The sequence below is a fragment of the Hemitrygon akajei genome, chromosome 28 (assembly GCF_048418815.1).
Source record: "Hemitrygon akajei chromosome 28, sHemAka1.3, whole genome shotgun sequence".
In the NCBI taxonomy this organism is placed as follows: domain Eukaryota; kingdom Metazoa; phylum Chordata; class Chondrichthyes; order Myliobatiformes; family Dasyatidae; genus Hemitrygon; species Hemitrygon akajei.
Window position 1 is genome coordinate 22321875 of NC_133151.1, and position 10330 is coordinate 22332204.

At 44.9% G+C, this 10330-nt stretch overlaps 3 non-coding genes across 3 annotated transcripts; 1 reads left to right on the forward strand and 2 right to left on the reverse strand.

Moving 5' to 3' along the window:
- The first annotated feature begins 300 nt into the window (after positions 1-300).
- Positions 301-372, forward strand: trnag-ccc (transfer RNA glycine (anticodon CCC)). Its single transcript has one exon. It is a non-coding gene; the product is annotated as a tRNA-Gly (tRNA).
- Positions 373-2220: 1848 nt separating this feature from the next.
- On the reverse strand, positions 2221-2294 carry trnan-guu (transfer RNA asparagine (anticodon GUU)). Its single transcript has one exon. It is a non-coding gene; the product is annotated as a tRNA-Asn (tRNA).
- A 118-nt stretch (positions 2295-2412) lies between these two features.
- trnam-cau (transfer RNA methionine (anticodon CAU)) lies at positions 2413-2484 on the reverse strand. The gene has a single exon. It is a non-coding gene; the product is annotated as a tRNA-Met (tRNA).
- Between the last annotated feature and the right edge of the window lie 7846 nt (positions 2485-10330).

Consider the following 10330-nt stretch of genomic DNA (forward strand, 5'->3'; position numbering starts at 1 on the left):
ATTAGCGTCCAACTGCGTGTTGCTTGAACGGATATTTATAATCAGCATTTGTTTCCCACTTTCTGATATGTGAAGTAGAAAACCATTTGTAGCCCTTCGAATCTCACCGGTCGATTCTCCCTTCACTCGGATCTCAGGTGCTGTGTTTCTCCGGTCTGTCGGAATGTCCCGACATCTACTGGTCAGAATAGGAACTGTAACAGAGTGAGGAATGATCCTTTAGAAAACAGCTCAGAAACTTATACACAATCTTGTAGCACAAGAGAACATTCAGTAACGCCATCTCGTTTGTATCACGGTGCGATGGTGGTATAGTGGTGAGCGTAGCTGCTTCCCAAGCAGTTGACCCGGGTTCGATTCCCGGCCATCGCAGTTTGTACACTTTTAGCACTATGAACTTCTTTGAATTCATGGGCAATTTGCGGTGAATGAAATTCACTCCAATGGATCAGATGGAGCTCTCACGTACGACGGTGGTGGTCCCTCATGTTGGATGAGCCAGGACCCCAAACTGAATGTGTTCAAAGACACAACGCGCCCCGGATATTCTCCCGTTCCGCTCTTCCATCCGGCAGAAGGTACAAAAGCCTGAAAGCACAATTCACAGTCTCAGGGATAGTTTCAGTCCCACTGCTGTGTCTATTGAATGGTTTCCCGTAAGATAGGACGGACGTTTGACCTCACAATCCACCTCGGTATGAAGCTGCACCTTATTATTTACCTGCCCCGTGTTTTCCCTGTCGCTGTTACACTTTATTCTGCATTTTCTTATTGCTTCACCTTGTTCTCTCCCAATACACTGTGTAATGATTTGATCTCTATGAACAGTGAGGACGAGAAGCGTTTCACTGTATTTCGGTATATGTAACTGAAACACGTAGGACAGATTCAATTCCCCCTGAGCCCGTTGCGGCAGCAGTAGGGAGCGCCGTCCTCCGGACAGTGCAGAGTTTCCCAGCTGGTAGTGATAAGCAGCAGAAATAAAGAGCTAAGATCACAGAGGGGGAGCAGTGAGAGAGGGTTTCACTGAACTCTCACCGAAGGGAAGATTCACACTTCTTCAGAGTAGGCATCCCCTACTGACATCAATGGATCTCTGTTGAGAGGGTGAACGGCTTTCAGTTCCTCGGCATACACATCAACGAGGATGTCTCGAGGTCTGTGATGCACCATCAATAACTGTCGGAGACGTGAGGCGTGAAATAGGCTTTTATTTGCTGGAAGAAAGAACAAGCAGCAAATGACCATAACACAACATCCTGGAGACTGAGGCCGGGGCTGTGTCTCCAATCGCCTTTATACCGGGGTCCGTGGGAGGAGCCACGGTCTGTGGTAGGATCCACAGGAGCAGTCAGCGGGGGGGGGGGGGGTGGCGTGTCCACACAGGTATATGTAGCTCACCCCAGTCTGTACCTACCGCTGCGTGGTGAAAAGGGCACAACAGCGCCTCTTTTACCTCAGACGGTTGAAGAAATTTAATAAGGATCCCCAAATCCTAAAGACGTTCTACAGGGGACCATCCTGACTGGCTGCATCACTGCCTGGGGTGGGGACTGTAATTCCCTCAATCGTAGGACTTTGCAGAGAGTGGTGCGGGCATGTTTGGACACCTGTAGATGTGAACTTCCCACTATCCAGGATATTTACAAAGACAGGTGTGTAAAAAGGACCTGAACGATCGTTGGGGACCCGCGTCACCCCAATCTCAAAATGTTCCCGCTGCTGCCATCCGGGAAGGAGTACGGCAGCGTAAAAGCCGGGACCAACAGGCTCCGGGACAGCTTCTTCCACCAGGCCACCAGACCGATTCATTCACGCTGATACAATCGTATTTCTATGTTATATTGACTGTCCTGTTGTACATACTATTTATTACATATAAATTACATAAGTTGTACTTTACACATTTAGACGGAGACTTAACGTAAAATTTTTTACTCCTCACGTATGTGAAGGACGTAATTAATAAAGTCTATTCAATTCAAATCCACGGAAGAGACTTCGCAGTGTAGCAGTCGAATCACAGACGGGAATATGTGCAGATGCTGGAAATCCAAGCAACATACACAAAATGCTGAAGGAACTCAGCAGGCCAGGCTGCTTCGTGTTCCTGAAGAAGGGTTTCGACCTGAAAAATCGACTGTGTACTTTATTCCATAGATGCTGTTGCATATGTTCTCTTGTACGAGAGAGAGAGGAAAAAAGCTATTGAACCACTAGCGTCCCTGGGTGGGCTCGAACCACCAACCTTTCGGTTAACAGCCGAACGCGCTCACCGATTGCGCCACAGAGACGACTATTTAAAAGGGTACCAATAAATGACAAATTTCATTTGAATTGCGATTTCTTGTTATAGTTGTAAAAGTATTTTAAAACACAAAGGTAAATACTTACTACCGCCAACAGAGAACATAGCAGAGGATGGTTTCGATCCATCGACCTCTGGGTTATGGGCCCAGCACGCTTCCGCTGCGCCACTCTGCTACAAGAATTAAACCCAATTGTTGAGCTATGAATGCTACGCTTTTTTGTGTGTATCTATTTATATATGTATGTATGCGCTTATGTTTCTGTATCTGTACATGTCATTGTCTGGTTCTGTGTCTGTACATGTCTGGGTCTGGTTCTGTGTCTGTATATGTCTGGGTCCGTTCCGTCTTTTTCCTGTTTCATACCCGCGTACTTCACTTTCTTTTGTGGATTCCCTGTTTCTCCTCTTTCTCGTTTTCTCCACCTTCCCTACTCTCTGACCCGCCCAGTAAGTTTCTGAGTCACCGATCACAAAGAGCGAACATTGAAAACAGAAGTCGGAGGGGATATCCAGCTTCTCCAGCCCGCTCCGCCATTCAATCCGATCCTGCCTCGATTTCTCGGACTTCCTGTAATGCCCCCTCACCCTTTCACCATTTCTCATCTCCTGTTCCCTCTCTCACCTTATCTCCTTTTGCCTGCCCATCGCCTCCCTCTGGTGCTCCTCCTCCGTTTGTTTTCTTCCATGGCCTTCTGTCCTCTCCTATCAGACTCCCCCTTTTCCAGTCCTGTATCTCTTTCGCCAAACAACTTCCCAACTGTTTGCTTCACTCCAGCCCCTCCCGGTTTCAACTATCACCTTGCTTCTCCCTTTACTCCTCCGACCTTTTAATTCTACCACTCATCTTCTTTTTCCCTCCAGTCCCGCTGAAAGGTCTCGGCCCGAAACCTCGACTGTTCACTTTTCCATAGATGCTGCCGGGCCTGCTGAGTTCCTCCAGCATTCTGTGTGTGTCGATCCGTGTCTTCTATCTCACTTACCAAACCCGTGAATCTGCTTCCTTATAACATATTCCCAAATCTTTGATTAAATAGCTATTCTGAGAAATGTTCTTACATTGTAAAAATAAAATTCGAATTGATTAATTGAACGAGAGCTATCAACACATACCAAAACAAGCCACAAAAAATGTAATTTAAGGGCTTTTTTGATTAAAGATATTTTCCTCCACCCCCCCAGAGGCAGACTCTTGATTTGAGTTGTTTGGTCAGGGAATGAGTTCCCAAACATTAAATTGATATTATATCTGCTGGTGAATCTATTTCCTGAGGAGACTAAGATCCTTTAACATCTGCCAGACGATGCTGAGGATGTTCCACGAGTCTGTGGTGGCCAGTGCTATCATGTTTGCTGTTGTGTGCTGGGACAGCTGGCTGAGGGTGGCATACACCAACAGAATCAACAAACTCATTCGTAAGGCCAGTGATGTTGTGGGGGTGGAACTGGACTCTCTGACGGTTGTGTCTAAAAAGACGATGCTGTCCAAGTTGCATGCCATCCTGGACAATGTCTCCCATCTACTCCATAATGTACTGGTTAGGCACAGGAGTACATTCAGCCAGAGACTCATTCCACCGAGATGCAACACTGAGCATGGTAGGAAGTCATTCCTGCCTGTGGACATCAAACTTTACAACTCCTCCCTCGGAGTGTCAGACAACCTGAGCCAATACGCTGGTCCTGGACTAATTTCCACTTGGACTAATTTACTTATTATTATTTAATTATTTATGGTTTATATTGCTATATTTCTATATTATTCTTGGTTGGTGCGACTGTAACGAAACCCAATTTCCCTCAGGATCAATAAAGTATATCTGTCTGTCTGTCTGCGCGCACACACGCAGAGTTAAATACAAAAAGCGTAGTAGCTAGAAAACTGAAAGAGTAAATGTGACAAAGAGAGAGGGAGAGTCGGGATTTTGAAGAAGACCAGGCCTGGAAATACCTCAGAGGAATTGTCTAAATATTAGTTGCACGTGGACATCAATAAATTAGCGATGGTCATGACCTCCTGGCAGCGTGTTATGCCTCTGGAGAGACGGCGCTCTAGAAGGTAACAACGTAAGAAACACTGGAAGCATTGTGAGGTCGTTAATCTGTCACTGAAGTGGAGTTATAGGAGTGAGTTGGCAAACTCTGCACAAGAAATGAAATGAAAGAAGTGAGAAGGAATTCTATGAGAAAAGCCGAGTGAGAGCACAGTGTGGATGGTGAGGGATGAGGGAGTAGGTATAAATTCCTCAGTGTTATCATTTCAGATTATTTCTCCTGGGCCCAGCAAATACTAGACTAGGCAAATACCAAAATTCGGCATGGACTAGAAGGGCCGAGATGGCCTGTTTCCGTGCTGTAATTGTATATGGTTATATGGTTTGTTACGGACTCAGCAACAATAATTATATGAGTGAGTCAGGTTTTTGATAACAAATAAAACGTTTATTAAAACACTGAAAAACAAACCCCCAAAAGTAAACAAATCACTAACGTAACCGGAAATCAGCTGCTGTGCGGCAGCTTAAACAGTTCTTAAAGCAATGAAGCTTAAACAGTTCTTAAAGCGATGTTGCAAAAACAGTTCTTCAAAGTAGTATTGCAAAAGTTCAAAATCTTACAGTCCATTTAAGGGAGAGACTTTTTAAGACGATTTAAATTCTCTTTCACGTCGTCTTGTGCGATTCGCAGTCGAACCACACTTTTCCCACGAAGAATTTACGAAGATGAAAAATGAAACGGCTTAAAGGCACTGACCTTTCCGTTACAACACTGTACTCAATCCTTTCTGCTATTCGCAGCTATTAACACGAGCACAGTCAACGAATTCCGTCCGAATGAGGATCAAACAAGGTCGAACCTGTTTCACCGTCAAAATCGACTTTCCTCGATCTTTTAACTCCCGAACTCCGATCTTCAATCCCCACTGATTCTCAACTAGCAGTATTATAAAGAAACTGCTGGCAATGACCTTATAAACTTTAGGCATTAAATAAAACTACATCTTTCAACTAAACTGCGTCATAACATTAAATCACGCAGTGGCATGAAATCAAAATGGCAAATCCAGCCACGACCTGCCCCTCCTCACAGGGAGGGGTCCTCCTTTTATACCCTGTAAAAAAAACCTGTCACATGACCTCTACTGGCGGGAAAATGACGTCACTCCATCACAACAAGACCATTACCTCAAGTACAGTATAGCTTCAACACCTGTCACGTGACAAGTACACCACTGTCACGTGTCACAGGTACTTAACAGGTTAAATACCTCCTATTACAAAGAAGGCACGGCAGCGCTCTACGTGTCATCTAAATGTTTGACAAACTTCAACAGATGTATGGTGGAGAGTACATTGACTGGTGGCTTGAGGACCTGACAAGGAACCACCCATGCCCTTGTACGGAAAAGCACACAGAACATAATGGATAGAGCCCTGTTCAGCACAGGTAGAGGCCTCCCTACCGCTGAGCACATCTAAACGGAATGCAGTACCCCGACCATGCAGGTCATGCCCTCTTCACACAGTTCCATCAGGAAGGAGGTAACACATCAGCAGGTCCATTACCCTCAACCATCAGATTCTTGAAAAAGAACGGTTAACTTGATTTACCTAACACTGAACTGTACCCAGTACCTATAGACTCACTTTCAGGACTGATTATTTCATGTTCTCAACTTCCATTGATTATTTATTTGTTGTCAATATTTTGTTCGTTTTCTCTTTACTGTATTTGCATAGTTTATAGTCCCGTGCACATTGTTTGTTTGCTGTGTTTGTTGAGTGCAGTCTTTCATTGATTCTCTTGTGTTTCCTGATGTTTACTGCGAATCTTCATGTGTTGAAGTGTATATTCTTCAGTATTAAATATAGTTGAATCTTTAAATTTTGAACTTTGTTCGCTATTATATTCTGACGCCATGCTGTTCTCCAGTACAACAAAGATTATTTGCACGGAAGGTGGAATCTTTGATACCTTTTCCGGGTACATCTCAACCCTACAGTGCTAAGACTGACTGATCAGGACATTTTAATCCAAGCATCCTACAGTGGTTAGATAATTACAGAAGTGCTGTTTGGACAAGTCCAATATTTAAATTGGACTCCCATTTACCCATTACATTACAAAACACTTGTTATTTCAAAAGTATCTTTCCAATGGCCCTCACACTCAAAATCAATATGTCAAAATATGTCAGTGGGGAGCGGCTCGTGAGTGAGTAGGCCAGTGAAGGAGTGTAGCTTTGAGGCTTTGGCTCGAGAGGTTTTGGCAGCTTTGGCAGTTGGATTGTGCAACCAAGTTAATCAAGATTTGATTAGCTCAGACTTAGCAGAAAGCCGCTGATTGGGCAATCGAAAATTAAAAGCTGATACAAATAAAAAGAGGAGTAGCTCAAGCGGAGCGGCCAGTGAGTGAGTGGGCCAGTAAAGGAGTGGGGCATTGAGGAATTGACTCGAGAGACTTCGGCGAGAAGAGGCGGAGGACTAGTTTGCCCACAGTGAGGTAAGGCCCGGTAAGTTTCTTTAATTAATTTAATTAACCTAGGAGTTGGTAATGAAGGCAGTAGATAGGGAAGTCCAGTGCTCCGATTGTAGGATGGGGGAAGACAGAGACAGCACAATTGTCTCTGAGACTTACACCTGAAAAAGGTGCATCCAGCTGCAGCTCCTGTCAAACGGCGTTACGGAACTGGAGTTGGAGCGGGATGAACTTTGGATCATCTGGGAGGCAGAGGAAGTGATAGATCGGTGTTTCAGGGAGACAGTCACCCCTAAAAATCAGGAGACAGGTAACTGGGTGACTGTCAGGAGAGAGAAGGGGAACAGACAGGAAGAGCAAAGCCTCCCTGTGGCCGTTCCTACAAACAATAAGTATACGGTTTTGGATACTGTTGTTGGGAAGGACCTACCTGGGACATGTTGTGGTAGTCGCGTCTCTGGCACCGATTCTGGACCCTTAGCCCAGAAAGGAAGGAGGGAAAAGAGGAAAGCAGTAGTGATAGGGGATTCGATAGTTAGGGGCACAGATAAAAGGTTCTATAAGAGAGATCGAGAATCTCGGATGGTCTCTCTGGTTCCACGATCCACGATATGTCGTATCGAGTTCTCGGTATTCTCAGGAGAGCGTGAGCAGCCAGATGTCATGGTCCACGTGGGGATAAATGACATAGATGGAGTAGGGATGAGAGGCTGAAGAAGGGATATAGAGAGTTAGGAAAGAAGTTAAAAAATAGGACCTTAAGGGTAGACATCTCAGGATTGCTGCCTGTGCTACGAGACAGAGAAGGCAGGAACAGGAAGGTATGGCAGATGAATGCGTGGCTGAAGAGTTGGGTCGGGGGCAGGGGTTCAGATTTCTGGATCATTGGGATCTCTTCTAGAGAAGGTCTGCCCTCTACTAAAAGGACGGGCTGCACCTGAAATGGAAACGGACCAGTAACCTTGCTGGCAGGTTTGCTAGAGCTCTTGGGAAGGTTTTAAACTAGGTCGGCAGGGGGTGGGATTCAGAATGTGAGTGAAGAGATTAGGGTAGAAGGACAAGGGCACGATGCAATGTGTTCCGAGTTGGTGAGGAAGCACAGACAGGGGACAAACACAAATGTAGCCAGTTAGAGGGGTTGAAATGTGTCTATTTCAAAGGTAGGAGTATTAGGAATTAAGGGTATGAACTTACAGCATGGATCAGTACGTGGAACTACGATGTTGTGGCCGTCACTGAAACTTGGCTGGAGGAAGGGCAGAATTGGCTGATGCAGGTCCCGGGGTTTAGGTGTTTTGAAAGGAATAGGATGGGAGGTAGAAAAGGGGAGGGCGAGTAGCATTCCTGGTCAGGGATAGTATCACGGCTAAAGAAAGGGAGGAGGCTGCAGAGGGAGTGTCCACTGAGTTTGGGGCCCGAAGAGCCTGTAATATGCTGTAACTCTAGTGTCTAGTTCCAGTGTCTAAAAGTCCTGAACAGCATATTTTGTATTCTGAAAGAGGAAGCAGTTTTGTTGCTAAATCAGCTTTTAGGATTCCTCCCCAGAAGTTAAATTCAAATTACAAATTTTACTGTCAGCCAAAGAGCAATTTTCCTGACTGTCCATTCCCCTTTGAAATGTCGGCATTTCATATCAGGAATAGAATCGCATGCAAATCTATATAGAAATGCATACATTCCCGACCAAACCCAGTCTACAACTGGCCAGTGTGGAAGCTGAGTTTCTCTAATATCAGTTCCAGGAAAAACAATGAAACACCAAACGAAAACACAAACAAGACAAAACACAAAAGACAACCCTTGCACTGTCTTCTTTCAGCGCCTTCCACAAGCAACCGCAAAACTTAGAACAAGTAGTTAATTCCCACGATGACAAACATTTACACAGTTTCCAAACAACGAAGGAGAAGAAATCGGGCTGTTTGGTGGGACCCCTCAATACTGATACAATCTCTGAAAACAACTCCTCCCCCCTCCCCCCCCCCCTCCTCTCTCTCTCTCTCTCTCTCTCTCTCTCTCTCTCTCTCTCTCTCTCTCTCTCTCTCTCTCTCTCTCTCTCTCTCTCTCTCTCTCTCAAGTCACTTTCATGTGAACTCACACGTGGACACATTTTACAGAATCATAACATACAGACATTCACACTTTAAACCATTCCAGAAAATCGTTTTCTCTTAGGTGTTAAACCCTTGCTAAAATAAATCAGTAACAATCCGGTAACACCGAAGAAATGAGTTACTCCAAGCTTTTAGAGCAACGAAATGTTGGAACTTATTCGTCTTGCACAAGTAAACAAGCTTAAAGCATGAAATAACCATATTAACCAAAATTTCAACTTATTCTGTCGCTTCGGTAACTCCAATCTCTGATTTGTGTTGTCATTTGCATTCCATGAAAGTCGCCTGTACAGTTTCGAACAGAACACCCCACATGAGCACATCTGAACCCGCAGTTTGAGTTTCCAACAACGGTTCCCCTCATTGGGAAAAAGCGCATTCGGGCGCTGCGTTAATTCTCTTCTACAATCTCTCTGCTGGTTTCTGCCCTGACCGGCATTTCCCCACACCTGCATTTTCTCGAAACCAAACACGTGAGCTGCCTGTAGAGTATTCTTAAAGTTCAAACCTAGCTCCCAACCTCCCCCATGATCCAATGATTTTCCAAAGAACCCTTGTCTCAGTATGCGTCGTGTCTCTGGGATCAAACAGTTCAAACATTTTATTTTAAATTCGTCAGCGCTATGAGGCACCACTGTTCTTAATCATCTATGTTTGGGTGATGGGGCTGTAAATGATTGCGATCTAATTTTGATCCACACATCCCTTGGAACAGTATCCACAGTGGGGACACAAATGCACCACGGTGCTCTCCTTCCCTCTCCAAACATTTACGTATCTCTTGTGTTGGGTGTTCGCTGTTTTTGCACATAATTGTCTGTACCGCACTTTTAATTACTCATTTATTCTGTGTTACTTGCAAAGCGGAGTGGATATTCCGATGCAAGCACGTTATAATCAAGTTCTTGTGACTAGCATTATCTATTTAAGCATTGTGCTCTGAAAACTAATTGCTTGGAACATTTTCTTAGTAGCATCCCGGGCGTATGTGTCCCACTATCCTAAGCCGCTATACCCCAAAAGGTGTATTGTCTATTCCGGTTTTCATTTCCTATCGCGGTTCCTACCTCCGATAGTAACTAGGGTAGCCATTAGTGCCGTCAGTAGCAATGGTTCTTTCTGATTGTACGTCGGCCCTGGGTCCTCGGCTGCAGGTCCCTCATCATAAACATAGCTGGTCGCGTAATAAGATACAGAAGTTGAAATTGGTCACTCATCCCATCGAGACCGCCATTTCATCCTGGTTGATACCGGATCCCATTCAGCCTCATACATATGCCCTCCCACCATATCCATTGATACCCCGACCAATCAGGAATAAAACAAATGCTGCTTTGAATATACCCAAGTTCTTGGCCTCCACCGCAGTGAATGGCAGAGCATTCTACAGATTCACCGCTGATGCCGAAAATAATTCTCCTTACTTCTG